Source organism: Macrotis lagotis, chromosome 1 (assembly GCF_037893015.1).
Source record: "Macrotis lagotis isolate mMagLag1 chromosome 1, bilby.v1.9.chrom.fasta, whole genome shotgun sequence".
Classification (NCBI taxonomy): Eukaryota; Metazoa; Chordata; class Mammalia; order Peramelemorphia; family Peramelidae; genus Macrotis; species Macrotis lagotis.
The window spans coordinates 11,345,554-11,360,557 of NC_133658.1; the positions used below are offsets into that span (position 1 = coordinate 11,345,554).

Sequence of the window (15,004 nt, forward strand, 5' to 3'; positions counted from 1 at the left end):
TTCCTCAGTTTGTTTTTTCATATTTACTAGTTTGTTTTCTTCATCATTAGTTCCTTGAGAACAGGGCCTATAATTGACTTTTCTTTTTTTACCCATAGTGTGCAACCCAATGCTTAGTAATAGTTGGCACTGAGTAGATGCTCGTGTCCTTATTTCACCTAAAACAGAAAGTAGTAAATACAGTGGCAAAGCACTGACCTGATTTCACAAGGTCATGTAGCTCTCTGTAAGAATATACGGGGAAATGTTTTTTAACCTTCTAACAGAGAATCTAGGGCATCCTTCAATTTAATCTGTACCAAGATTGCTTTCTCCATCACCTTCTTAAATCTAGAAAATTAGCAAAATAATAATTCAAGCCCTCATTTATGACATTTGCCAACATCTAGTGTGTAAACACTGTTTATCTGAAAATTTAGCTATTGTTTCTGGCAGATCTGGTTTAATGATAACACTTGAAGGACAGCATTGACTCTCACCAGACATCATCATTTCATTTGAATGAATCAAACCAAGGGAAAAAAGCAAAAGTTAACAGATGAAGGTGAAAAAAGTCTTTTGAAGGCATTCTTAGTTTTAGCTACTAAGGCAATTGAGAATTAAAAAATAAAGATTTCTGCTAACATGGAGTTAGAAGAACAGAAAGTTATAGAATACCTAAGTGGGCTCTATGAACTCTCCAAGCCACAATCACTTAATCTCATCTCAGCCTTCTTAGGGCAGATGCCACCAGATGGGTTATGCTACATATGGCTAGCCTCTTTCCCCACAAATAAGATCCACATTTCTAAGGTTTGGGTGAAATAGGTTCTTTTAACCTTAAAAAATTCAATTTCATTTCAGGGCAATTTGTAAACTTTTCTGTTTCAAAAACACATTTTTTCTCTGGACTAAAATTCTAATTTTTTTTTTTTTTTAGTTTTTTTTCAAGGCAAATGCGGTTAAGTGGCTTGCCCAAGGCCACACAGCTAGGTCACTAAATATCTGAGGTTGAACTTGAACTCAGGTACTCCTGACTCCAGGTCTGGTGCTCTATCCACTGTGCCACCTGGCCACCCCTAAAATTCTAATTCTCTATAAAATATATTATTTTTGATTAAATTTTATTATCCCTTTTAAACAACCAAAATTCTCTTTTACTTTTCTCTGTTTCTGTATTTTTCCTGATTATCTGTCTCTCTGTCTGTCTCTTCTTAAAATTCCTGGCATCTTTAATGAATATAAGGTAGCAGTGCTCTGTGGGATAAACTGGTTCTTTGTTATTTTACTTCCTGGGTTGTAACTTTCCTTTCTTTCTTCCCTTTTCTCCCTGAAACATTCACATTTCTTTTGGTGAAATGAACAGGCTGTTATGCTCATTAGAAGCTCTTAATTAATTTGCTTTTCTTCAGGTGTAGTCCTTGAGCACAGATTTAGGACACAGCATTAATGACAAAGGCCTCACTGAAGCATTGGGAAGGTTATTTATTCAATACTTAGCATAATAAAAGAATGAAAGACAATCTGAGGCATTGGGCTGGATGGATTACTTGAGCAACTTATTCCATTATTCTTTTTTTTTTTTTAAATCAGGTTTAGAGGTGACTTTTTTTCTTTTCTTTTTTATGGGATGGAGGTAGGGAGGAAGTTCAAACCAAGCAGCACCTATAAGACCCAATCTCTAGGATGTACTCAGTATAACAACAGGATGACTCCAATAGCTTTTGACTCCTCTGCGGTAAAATTCTGCTCTATTTTTCTTTTGTTTATTTGCTGACTTTTATAAATGCTCCTGAATGAAATGCACCCTTAAGCAAAGGGTAAGAGTATATTCAATTATTTTTATATCCAAATGATTACCAAAATTTACTAGGATATATCTCATACCATGTCAGCAGTAGCTTATCATGATAAATACTTAGTCCAGAGTGATGAAAATGGCTTTTATTAATTCACCTTTGCAAAGAAGGACCTCCTCTCTCAAGGGAAGAAGGACCCAAATTAGGATAATTTCCAGTATTGAATGCAGTTTGAAAGCATGGTTTCTCCCCCTTTGTGCCAATCATTGGCCAATGTCACAATCTAATTAGTTCCCATAGCCACCAACATAGGAAGACCCCAGTCTTTATAATATAAAACTAAGAATCTCCCCTTACATTCCTGTGGAAACCAAACCCCATACACATTGCCTTACATATCATAAAACTTAGAACATGGAGGAAAAAACCACCAAACTAAATATTTAGATCATAATTGAAGATCATTCCTATGTATGAGATAATTGTGATCGTAAAGTGACAAATTTGTAAGATTAGAAAGCCAGGAGATGAGAATGGGGGTAGAGGGGTGGATATATTAGAAAATGTAGGTGATATAAAACCAAAAATTAGGTAATGACCTTTCCATTCAATTGGTATAGCATAATCCCAGGTGAGCAAATCTTTACCAATGCTAGTTGACATCTCAGAATTGTATGGAGCATTAAAAAGTTAAGTATTCTGTGCAGGGTCACACAGCCAATACATTGTGGAATTAATTCTTGAAACTGGGTCATCCCATCTTTGAAGTTTGCTACAATGTCGCTCTATTACTTCTCTCTCACATGTATATGTGTGAATACATATGTGTGTGAATTATACTCATTCATGTATGTGTATAGACACACATACATATATGTAACATATATTTATCACAATATATTAAATATATTTATAAAAATGTAAGCAAACTTGTGTAAATATATATTTATCACAAATCTATAAATATATTTACAAAACATAAGCAAATTATATGTATAAATATATATTTTTCACAAATATATAAGTAGAATATATTTATAAACACTAGGTTCATTTTGTAATACCAAGATTTCCTCACTGATGCTACATAATTAAGAATCATGGCATTCTCATGTCTCTAAAGATATGAGGTTGTGAACTACCCAAATGAGAAATTCTCAAGATCAAAGGGTCAGAGTTAGTGGGAATTTCCAATAAGGTCATACAACTAAATCCTGTCATTTTACAAATGATGAACTGAAGTCAAGAGAGATTGATTAGCTTATCTAAACTCATTCCGGTAATAATTAGAAGAGCTGGGGTTTGAACTTCTCAGAATATCAATATCTGGGTTCTTTAGGTAAGAGTGTATTGTAACAAAATGATTAAATTCACATGACAGTTACACCAATGACGAAAACCTTTAATAAGTCATAAAGTGAAAAGGCTTATAGTCCTTTTTTTTAAAGCAAGCATTATGGGGATTTTAGACAAAAAAAGATTATCTTTCCTCCAAGTAGGGGAGGCAGATAGGTGCATAGAGTGCTGGTGCTCGAGTCAGGAAGAAGTGAGTTTAAATCTGGCCTCCAACACTTTGGGTCCCTGGGCTAGTCACTTACCCTCTGCCGACATCTCCACTGGAAAAGGAAATGACAAATCACCCCAATACCTTTGCCAAGAAAATTTCATGTACTCTATAGTCCCTGGGAGAATGAAGAGTTAAAACACAACTGGACAACAGAAGGGAAGACTTAAGGGCATATGAGAGGTATGTTCAAATAGTTGAAAAACTGTCATTTGAAAGAGGAGTTTGCTGTTCCATTTGTAATTAGAAGGAAGAAACAAAGGAAGAGTAAATGTTAAAAAGAGAATAATGTAGCCTTGATGTCAAGAAAAAGAAAAGAACATTTCCAGGAATGAGAGACATCCCAGAGTGAAATGGGTTCTTTCCTGAAAGGAAATGATTTCTTTTTCTTGTTGTTGTTGGGAGTCCTTCCTGTACTTGAGTTGTCCTAGATAGGTTGTGAGGTCTCTTTTAACTAAATATCTTAGATCTTTGGAAGTAGCACCAAAACAAAAATCAATGAAGTGGTGTGCATATCTGTCAGAAGATGGGCATTGGTTATATTTGAGAAGCAAGGGATACCTGTTTCACAACCTTGCGGCATCCAATCTGTGCCCAGAGAGGTCTACATAGAGCTCCTTGGTAGACTCTAGGATTGGAGAGTTAATGGGAGAAAACAGAGAAGAGTTGTCTAAGAGAAAGCAAAGATTAGTCAATTTAGAACTAGAACAGGTAGAAGTCCTTTAGACCAACCACCTTCATTTTCTATAGAGCGATTAGCATCTAAGTTCTCCAGAGTATAAGCACATGCCTGGAAACTCAGAAGTACCAAAATAATGAAGGATATAATTCAAGGACAAAGTTCCTGCTATCCTTATTATTCATTAATAGAGCACACATCATTGTTGCCTAAATAACTATTATAGCTATCCAAAAAGCAAACTAGGTCTCCTCAGGGGGTAGTGAGCTCCTCTTCATTTAAAGTCTTCAAGACCTGGAAGGTTCCTTTCCAAGTGGGTTGTAGAGAGGATATTTAATCATCTAACAATCTGTTGACTGAACTCCTTCCATCTCTAAGAGAGAGTAATATTGATGTATACAAGCCCTTGCTTTCTCCTGTGCGAGTGTTAATGATAATTTTATTTAGATTTTTAATCCAGTTCTTTCTGCCTTTGTTGTTGGCCTTCAACATTACTTTGCAACTTTACCCTGTTTTTGGTCCATTGTGGGTTTTAGGATTGGATTGGATTAAACTAGATGAGATGAGCCAAGGGGGAGACCATAGTGGCAATTCTCCTCAACCAAGTCCCTTCATTTCTCTTCACCTCAACCTTCCAATGTATAAAATGAGATAGTAAAAAACAAAACATATTGTTGTTCAGTTCTTCAGTCTTGTCCAGTTCTTTGGGACTCTGTGGATGATACTGTCCATGGGAATTTCTTGACAATGTAGTTGTTTGACATTTCCTACTACAGTGGATTAAAACAAATAGAAGTTAAGTGACTTACTCAAGGTCACACAATTAGTAAGTGAATTCAGGTGTTCCTAACCACAGGAACAGCACTTTATCCACTGAGCCACTCAACTGCCTCCTTGATAACATCTAAAAATCCTCATATTTCTAAAATTCCCATTTTAATTGTATTTGTCAAAAATCAGTATTTGGGTTGAAAATATGATATTGTCAATATCATGTTTTGTATTTGCTTTTCTTCACCTGTTCAACTCCAGGGTTCCATTTCTATCTTTGGATTCTAACCATCCTACCCCTTGTCACTGGCAAACAAAACTTTTATGAGAGGAGAAATATCACTTGGACAGTCACAGCTCCTAGGATCATGATCTCAACTTTTCATTTCTTTTTCTGTCACTTATAATAACTAATAAAATTATGCCAAACTATGATTAGAATAGAATAGTTTGCTGCTCGTAGTTTACATGTATAATCTCTCCAATCTTTTTTAAAGACTTTAGTTTATGTACAATGAATGTGTCCAGTTTATTATGGAGCTGTGCATGCAGAATATTTGTACGTATAAAATATTAAGTTATGATCTATGTAGTTTACATGTGATTTTGATGAAGAATATATGCATTTATCTAGAATTAATAGTTGATCACAACTTGGTATTCTGAATCTGGTAAAGGAAGAGGAGAAAAAAGGCAGTTAGATCCAAGCTGTCATTAGGGGACTGTAGAGAAAACTCTGGAAAGTTGGCTCTTCTTCATGTCTCAATTCTACTACAAATATATCTATATCTATATCTATATCTATATCTATATATATATATATATGCCTTTCATAATTAATTATGTGATGCATTAATGGTGACTGAGCCTGAGAAATGTAAAGAAATTAGAAATGTTCATTTAATAATAGCCAGTGACTAATGAGTTTAATAAATGAAGCTCCTGGAAGGCAGACACTCTCATTATTTTCTTTAGTTTATGGTTGCCCAGCACCTTCTATATCCTTAATACATACTTTCCTCTCCACCCCTTTTCATACATCTCTTGAATACATAGACTCTTTTTTATATAACAGATTGATAATGGTTAACACCAGGAACTTAAATAAGAACCTAATGCATAATTCTGTTGATTAATTTTCTCTGTTGTATTTGACTTTTGACTGGACTATAATTAAATTTGTTTGAATGTATGCCCAAATATATACTGTGAACTCTAGGACCTTGATGGAGCTGTAATGTCATTGATAAGGCACAGATCATAACCCTTGTTTATCTTTTCATCTCATGTTTCTCCTCTTATTTTCTCATCAAATTTTGGTACTGGATGCATTTTCTGAAGGCCTTCCTCTAAATAGCCAGACATCTCATAAATGTTCCATGACATCCACCATTTCGAGAATGGGGAAAATATGTGTTTCTGTGGGTCTCAAATCAGGTCTCTTGCTTCTAATCTCCTATGTGCTCAATTAAACTAAACTTATTCCATCTCTTTCATTATTTATTTTCAGGTAAAATATGATAAAATTTGTCTGGGTTCCCATTGGAATAATTTTCTCCTGAACTGCTGTGCTATATATTCACTAGAATTTCTCTCTGTCCCAGTATGATGGAGATTAGATTAGTGTACAATTTTTGTATTGAAAAGCTCATATTTTTGATTATCTGTAGAGAGGACATTGGATTATCACACTTGAAGAAGAAGGAATTTTGCTTTCAATGAGTTTTTTAAAAGCCCTGGGGTAATATTTTTTCCTGAAATTCTAAGAACATGAACCCACGTTCCTTTCTGCAGATCTAGAATATGGTTGCTAAAAATCACATTTTTAATATCTCTTAGAATAAGACAGGTGGTGAGATAGCAAGATCTTTCTCTGAAGGACACTTTGACAGACAGATGGAATGAGTCGCAGATCAAATAAATCTCTCCTAACTTACCTGTGGTTTCAATTTCTAGTCGTCCTAAGGACGCATTGAGAATGTGTGGATAGCTACTTAGGAATCTGAATGTAAGATGCACAATGTAATATTTGTTCTTATCCAAATTTGACCCAGATCAGGAATAAAGGACATATTGAGAATTGCTCATTGCTTGACCATAGAAATGCTCACAATCACCCCCCATGGACTCCATTTTACTTAACCTGTATATTGGTTATTTGGTCCAGTGAGGTTTCCAATCTTCCTACCTTTTCCTGAGGTCTCATTGAGCGATGGCACAGAGCCCAGGAGCCTCTAAGCTATGTCCATGCTGCTTTGATTGCTCGAAAAGAAAACTTGTAGTTTACAAGAGTGGGGAAGTCCACTAGGAATGGAAATGATGGTTTCTTTTCAGGGTCATTACTTTTCCTGACCATTTACTTCAGACCTATCCAATGTTCCATTTCAGTGAAGATGAATTTCAAAGAAATCTCATGAAAAGGCAGACAGATCTCACCATTTTACTAGGTTTTGTGTAAGAGCATCAGAAATAGGAAGCCAAAAAGATAATGAGGGTTTTCAATCTCTAAGAAAATACTTTTTTCAAAATATTTTTATTAATGTCTTTTTAAATATATATACCTCCACTTTCCTCTATTCAGTGAGACTTTTCTTAAAGATTTCAAACATCATTTAAAAAAACTGCTGAGGAAAACTAAGCAATATATTAGTTATATTGGACGATATATTATTTTCTTCTGTTATTTCACAGAAAGGAGGCAGATGCATTTCTGCCATTCTTCTCTGGGACCAGAGCCTCCTATTTAGTTTTAGATTGTGAAACAAGGTCATTTTGCTGTCCTTCAGCAAAATATGGAACTTCATTTCTTTAGTATTCTTGACCCAGATATGTTCATGTTAAGCATACTTTTGTCATGTGAACAATTTTGCAATCATAATTTCTAATAAACTGAATTTAGGAGAAAACGGAAGAATGAAATTTCTACCTAAAGAGAGCTCAAAGTAGTTGGGAAAGATCCAGAGGCAGAGGCATGTAGGAAGAATTCTGTTTCACTTCCCTGGAAGAGGAGAGGTTGCTCACTCCTGGTTGAGTGGTGCAGGGGTGGCCATATGTCAGACTGCTTGGCTGCTTGGGGGTGTGTTGGCCTCCTGGGGTATGTATATGAGAGGCACCGTTGTGCCTGCCAAGACTTGGCCAACCCACCTACCACTACTCAATTCTGCTGACTCATGTGAAAACAAGTGAGAGTCACAAGAAAGTAGGATATGTTTCCAATGACTTTGACTTTCGGAGTAGGAAAATCAAGAACTTTTGTTCTTTGCCAGACATTATGTTCCCTTTTTTAGAGGGGAAAATTGTGATTTTTGGAAAAGAAAGACAAAAAAAGGAAGAACCAAGAATCAAGGGAAAAGATGATATCCAAGGAGAGCTGGATTCTGTGACCACGACTTAAAACAATAACAATTGGTATTTGTAAAACTCTTTTAATTCATTTAGATGCTTTACATATTGTCTCATTTCGTCTTTATAGCAATGTGTAGGGTAGGGACCCCTGGTAACACGGCTAAATTTGCAAGGGGTTAGGTGATTTTTCCATTGCTACACAGAAATGGGATTCAAAGCCAAGTTTTCATGACTTTCCATAATTCTAAATATCACACCATTCAGTGTTTTGAATCTTGATGATACCAGGTAAAATCCATAAGGATTCAGACAAAGGAATATGGCAGAACACTGCCTAATTTCATCATAAAATTTGCAAATTGGTATCTCAAGTAGATTTTAGAAATAATTTTATATAAAACATTCTGCCATTACTACTAGGCCCAGTTTAAATATTGCCTCCCTTTGTAAAGCTTCTTCAATCTGTTCTCCCAGTGTGGTTTCCTGCCCCTCACCCCACACACAGTTATCATGTACCATTCTTACTAATTGCATTTATAGATGTACTTTTCTTGGGTTCTTAGGGGCTAATATTTATATAGTATTTTGAGGTTTGAGAAGCATTTTATGTATGTTATCATCATCTCATTTTACCTTTAAAACTACTCTGGAAAGTAGGTGCAAGGAAGTTAGATTCTAGTGGGGTTCAAAAAGAACAATGAAAAGTGAATACGTCTTCTTACTTAGCAGACACAAAATAATTACAGGGGCATGGCAATGAGCTACTGGTCCAATCCCTGTAGTTGGCAAGACAAGTTCTATTTGGAAAGAAATTAGGGATTCTTTGTAGTAAAGGGGAGAAGAGACAATATTCCAGAACTTACAGATATTGTACAAATTCAAAGATGGAAGAAGGAAAAACATGTAGACAGACTAGCAAGCAGGTCAGCTCTGAAAGGAGTATCTGTAGGAGAACGATGTGTAGGCAGCTTGGTAAGGGAATGTAATGTAAGACGGCAAAAATCTTTGTCATTATTGTTGCTATATTCCAGATTTGACATTTATTCAAAGAAGACCATAAGGGCACAGAGTCTGGTGTTCCCACAATCTCTCAGCCTGAGTGGCATGGTAGCAAAGTCCAAATAAGGCTCAGACTTTCTTTCTTGCTTTCAAAGGACCTTCCTATTCCTTCCTCCATTTCAGCCATCCAGGATCCAGCTCAGATGATAGAAGGGTGTGGGAAGTAAAGTCCAGGTGTAGAGAAGATTAGATTCTTTGATTTTGTTTTATAAAAGAAAATGAGACGCCCCCATGGTTATCTGGAGCCAGAATTCCTGAACAATTATCTGTGGATAGACCCAGGAATAGCTATTCCTATATCTTGGTATTTCGGGAGTTTTGGGGTAGGATGATAGGGTGGCTACCACAATTTAGATCAATGAATCGCTCATATTTGCCTTTGTTCTTGTTGACATCTAAGATGCCAACAATAATGGACAGAGAGCCTAGGGTTGGTCAAAGGGGCCACCCTGGTGAGTCTTGTCCCTGAAAGTTTCCCTTCCTTCTAGCACTGGGCTCATCCATGTTCATCATGGTGCCTATTGTCAATCTCACCACTGTAGTTGGGGGCAGAGAAGAGTGTTAGTAGCTGCCGCTTGGCAACACATTCATGGCCATCTTCTTTTACCTGGTTCTGTTGGCAGATGAAGTCTAGTTCATCCTTGTGCCGGAACTTGGTTTCTGTTCCAGAAGTAAAGGAGATGCCACGGCCATGTCCCTTATCCTAGAACACCTTTATTGGGAAAGTTGAATAGAAGGTCGCACCGCAGCTCTTGGCCTGCTATGTCTCTGGCTCTCATGATGAACCAGATCTGTTCCATGGACTGTAGGACTGCAGTGCTCTGTGAAAGCAGAATAGCTTTTCATCTATTATGGTGACAGTTGAATCAATCCATGATGGTTTTCCAGAGTTTTATATTTTGGCATCTCTTGCTACAGTGGTTGATGCTGGCATACTTATGATTGCAGCGGAAGACAGAATATTTTCTGGATACTTGACATTGTAGGCCAACAGAAGACAAATGATTTCTAAGGACTGTTGCCTTGATTCCCTTTAGTGCCCCAGGAAGACTTTAGTTGTTCTCAGGAAGAAATCCCCAATACTCAAATCATCTGAGAGGTCATAGTATTAGCCATGGATGTCACCACAAATATTTGATTTTTTAGGTTTTTACAAGACAATGGGGTTAAGTGGCTTACTCAAAGTCACACAGCTAAGCAATTATTAAGTGTCTGAGTCCAGATTTGAAGTCAGGGACCACTGACACCAGGGCTGGTGCTCTATCAACTACACCACTTAGCTGCCCCTGTCATCACAAATCTTGAACAGAACCTTGAGCTGCAAGATGATGATCTGGCCCAGGAAAATCTTCTGGAACTTGAGGCATTGTTCTTGTTCTCCATCAGCTTGCCATTTTTGCCAGGTCAAGAGCCCTGGCCAGGTCAACAGCCCAAGAGTACTGGATACCAACTCAGAGTCCTCCAAGTCCTGAGAGTGGGCACCTCTGTCCTCAAGAACCTTTAAGAGTCCAAGAGGAGTGGGTAGTTTTTCCAAGGGGTCAGAGCAAGCCATTTGAGATTTCTGAGGAAGGGAGTGACTTGGTCAGACTTGTGTTTTAGAAATATCAACTTGGCAGTTCAGTAGAAGATGGATCTTGAGCAAAGCACTTGAAAACTATGGCTCTGAATTTATTTTGCTGTAACAAAAAGGAGCAAAACAAGATAGCCACGAAGGTCCCCTCCACCTTTATATCCTATGACTCCATGGTTATATCAATGAATCAATCAATTTGTTTAATTTTCATTTGGATATATCAGGTAAGGCCTCCAATAGAAAGCAATGTGTTGAAGAGAGAGCTCTGCTATTCATTTCCTTTTCTTCAAAGAGTAGCCATAGGATTTCATTGGAAAGACTGGAGTTTCAATTCTCCATTAAAATTAATCTAATCACACAAGACCCAGAATTGATTGAATCAATCAGTCAGGTGTGTAAGCTAGTTATGAAGAAGTCTTCAATTAATTTGAAAGGAATAACATGTTTTGATTATCGGATAAATATAAATGATATCACATAGGAAAGTGATTGTCATTGACTGAACATATCTGACATATGTCTAGGTTTGTATGTACCTCAATAAGCAGATTCAGAACTGAGCATTTCAGCAACAATCTACAAAATGTTAGTAGAATCAAGCACAAATTATACTTGAAAATGGTTGTTTTATGGGAAGGGAAGTGATTTATTTATTTTTTTCCTTTTCCTCTACATTGACAAGATAATATCCTTGGATATTATGAAAGGAAAGATCAGAACTTGTGGAGTTCCCATTATCTTCCCAGAAGCAGTTTGGACACCTACACGTGGATTTGGGAGAAACTCTAAGAACAAACCTAACAAAGAGAGTTTCAAAAGCATTGACTATCAGAGTTAAGTGGAGTTACACTTAAGTCTACCTTCATGAGGCTTAAAAGAAGAAAGAAAAATTTTTTCCAATAATTCTCCTTTTTGAGGTGGCTAGGTGGTATAGTGGATAAAGCATCAGCCCTGAAGTCAGGAGTACCTGGGTTCAAATCTTGTCTCAGGCACTTAATAATAACCTAGCTGTGTGGCCTTGGTTAAGCCACAACCCCATTTGCCTTGCAAAAAACCTAAAAAAAAACTATCCTTTTTAAACATGTGCTTTCTGAATTTGAAACCATATTCAGTAGGGAAACTGTGTTCAAAGGAAGAGTGTGCCTATGGTTTTTGGAAATGTTTCTAAAGCAATTGCATTTAAACATCCCTTTCTAAAAGTTAATTAACTTGAGATTATAATTAATTTGAAGCATCCCTGATGGGGGCTTATCATCAATACTACTAGTAATGTAAAACCCTCTTGGTTACCCTTGTAGCCTTGAAGGGTGTCATCTTGGAACTCAAATAATCAGTTTAAAGGGGATTTGAAAGAAAAGTTACTCCAAAAGGATGTTACATAATACCTGACCTTTTGGAAATTGTTTGATCATAAAATAAAAGTGACCCCCCAAATATGTAGACAAATGAAAGCAGTTCCCTGCACTGAGATACTTGAGGGAATGTGATTTGCAAAAAGGAATGGAATCTAAGAGGGAAAAGAAAATTCTTAAGTGAAAGCTGGCTCCAATGAAATACTCAATGAGAGACTCATCTCCTTAAGGTGGTTTTCTTACGTATGTCTTTAATACCATTCCTAGTTCTCATGAAGTTTCCAAGTCATTAATGAGGGAAATCCATGTGTTTCTGATGCCAATTAATTAATTTGATGCAAATACTAAGAGAAACTAAAACAAAGGTTGATTTCTTATTTTAAAATTACTTGATACTTTTTAAATTTGGGGGTTCCATTTTTTTCTTCCATACATATTACTTTTTTAGTATGGGAAGCTTCAGGTTTGGGAGGTCTCTGCCATCTTGCAGAACTCTTATCTACAAATGACTTTGGGGATCTCAGAGGTTAAATAACTTACCTATGGCCACTCAGCCCAGCTACCACATAGGCTGACTCTCCAAGTCTAATTTTCATGGCCATGAAAAGGAGAGTGGACAGAGGATTTGAGGGCATTTAATTAAGGTGAAAAAACAACAAGTGACTGGAAGTAAAATCTAAGTCATATACCATGAAAAGGCATTGGAATTGTGTTTAGTGAACCAGGGTTTGAAACTTTTCTCTATCACTTTCTGCTTTGTGACCTTAGGTAGATCAATTCTTTTCTCTAAGCCTCAATAAAATGAAGGGACCAGATTAGATGGTCTCTTCTATTCTGAGACCTATAATACTATGATAATAAAAGAAGTCCTGGTTTGATGCAAAAAATATGAGTGAATCATTTGATCAACAGACATACATTGTGAAAGTCTGTAAGATTTCTGAAGACATCAAGTTATTTTCGATACCTGTGAATATATCACCTCTACTTTTGCCCATGGTAGGTTTGTTTTTGTGGGCAAGATTGGCTATAAAACTAGACTTAACTTCAGATGTGCATTTTTGCCCCTTTATCCTCAAGATGTCCCACTATTGGAAGGCAGGTTAACCTTGAGAATTTTTCTTTGCTCATTGAAAAAATAAAATAAAATAAAATGTGGCTTATTCAGAAAGTGGTAATTAATTTTCTGCAGGGACCAAAATCACTCTGCCTAAAGCAAAATCCTTCTGACATTATAAAATGTCACCACACAGTTAAAGCACAATTAGAAAGCCATTCTCAGAATAAATCTCATTAGTTTCCAGAGGCCTCATGAATAAAAGGAAAGGAAATGTTATCATGTTTGACTTTCATCCTGGTTTTCCAAACAGTTGTGTACTCAGGGAAACACAGATAGACACACACACACACACACACACACACACACACACACACAAACACACAAACCCCTGATTTTAATAATGATGAATAATTAAAAATAAGTATTTTTAAAACAGGAGGAAGATCTCCAAAATTTTCTATGTAACCTTTCACAGACAGACTTTGTTTTCTAGACAGAAGCAATTAATTGTAAGAAATTGTGAGAATTTCTTTTTCTTTTCTTTCTTTCTTTCTTTCTTTCTTTCTTTCTTTCTTTCTTTCTTTCTTTCTTTCTTTCTTTCTTTCTTTCTTTCTTTCTTTCTTTCTCTTTTTTTTGACAAGGCAATGGGGTTAAGTGACTTGCCCAAGTCACACAGCTAGGGAAATTATTAAGTGTCTGAGGTCACATTTGAACTCAGATTTTCCTGACTGTAGGACCAGTGCTCTTTCCACTGCACCACCTAGCTGTCCCACAAAGGCAGTCTTTACAGGAAGTCTCCCCTGATGTTATTGAATAGGAATGATCTTCCCCACATGACCTCAAAGAATATTCCACTTTTAATCTCTGTGAAATAAGGGTTATTGTTGTCCTGATTATATAGATGAGGATATTCATCTCAGAGAAGTGAAATGACTTGCCTAGAGTCTCTCAGGTAGTCAATGTTTTTTTTTTTTTTTATTGCTGCAAGGCGATGGGGTTAAGTGACTTACCCAAAGTAATTATTAAGTGCCTGATTCTGGATTTGAACTCAGATCCACCTCACTCCAGGGCTGGCACTGTGCTACCTAGCTGCCCCTGGTCAATGATTTATGTCGTACTCCAAGTCAGAGATTTCTGATTTCAAGCCCCAGACTCTATGTAGTCTGTCTACAGCTAAGCATTACTTAGGTGACCAGGTAAGGTTCTTGAGAGCAGTACCTGAGTGTTTTTGCCTTTCTTTCCACAGTACAATTCAGTCCTTATTTGCTATTATTTTGTCCTTTGTTCTCAAAGAAGACCATGACATCAGGGAGGTGATGCCCTGACAAGCATGTGAATTGGATTCCAATGATGGGGACTGTGCTAAGTCATTGGCCTCTCTTTCTCCACCAGAGTCATCTAGATCTAGTGGCCAGATATTAATCTGGGCAACTGGAGATGGTCCTGGATGAGAGGCAATCAAAGATAAGTGACTTGCCCAAGGTCACACTGCTCATAAGTATCAATAGTGTTTGGCACATAATAAGTGCTTCATACTTTTTTGTTGACTGACTGATTCTCTTTCTTTGAAAAACAGTGTTTGATGGGTGGCCTAAGCAGAAAAGTTATTAAGAAAGGAGAATAATGAAGGCTTCCTGGAAGTGATGGTGGAGCTGGATTTGGTACAATACATATGAGGTCAAGAATGAATGAGATAGGGAATGTAATCCTGCCAAAATGAAAAAGATGGGCAAAAGCACTGTCAGTGGTCAGTGGACACTCAGAGTTCTAATAGGGTCTAAATCAGCTGAAGTTAGGAGTGTATGTAGAAGAATTACACGAGA

The 15,004-nt window shown here is 36.8% G+C and overlaps 1 pseudogene; it reads right to left on the reverse strand.

The window, feature by feature from the left end:
- Positions 1-9,631: 9,631 nt before the first annotated feature.
- On the reverse strand, positions 9,632-12,717 carry LOC141506420 (serine/threonine-protein phosphatase PP1-gamma catalytic subunit B-like; annotated as a pseudogene).
- Positions 12,718-15,004: the final 2,287 nt, after the last annotated feature.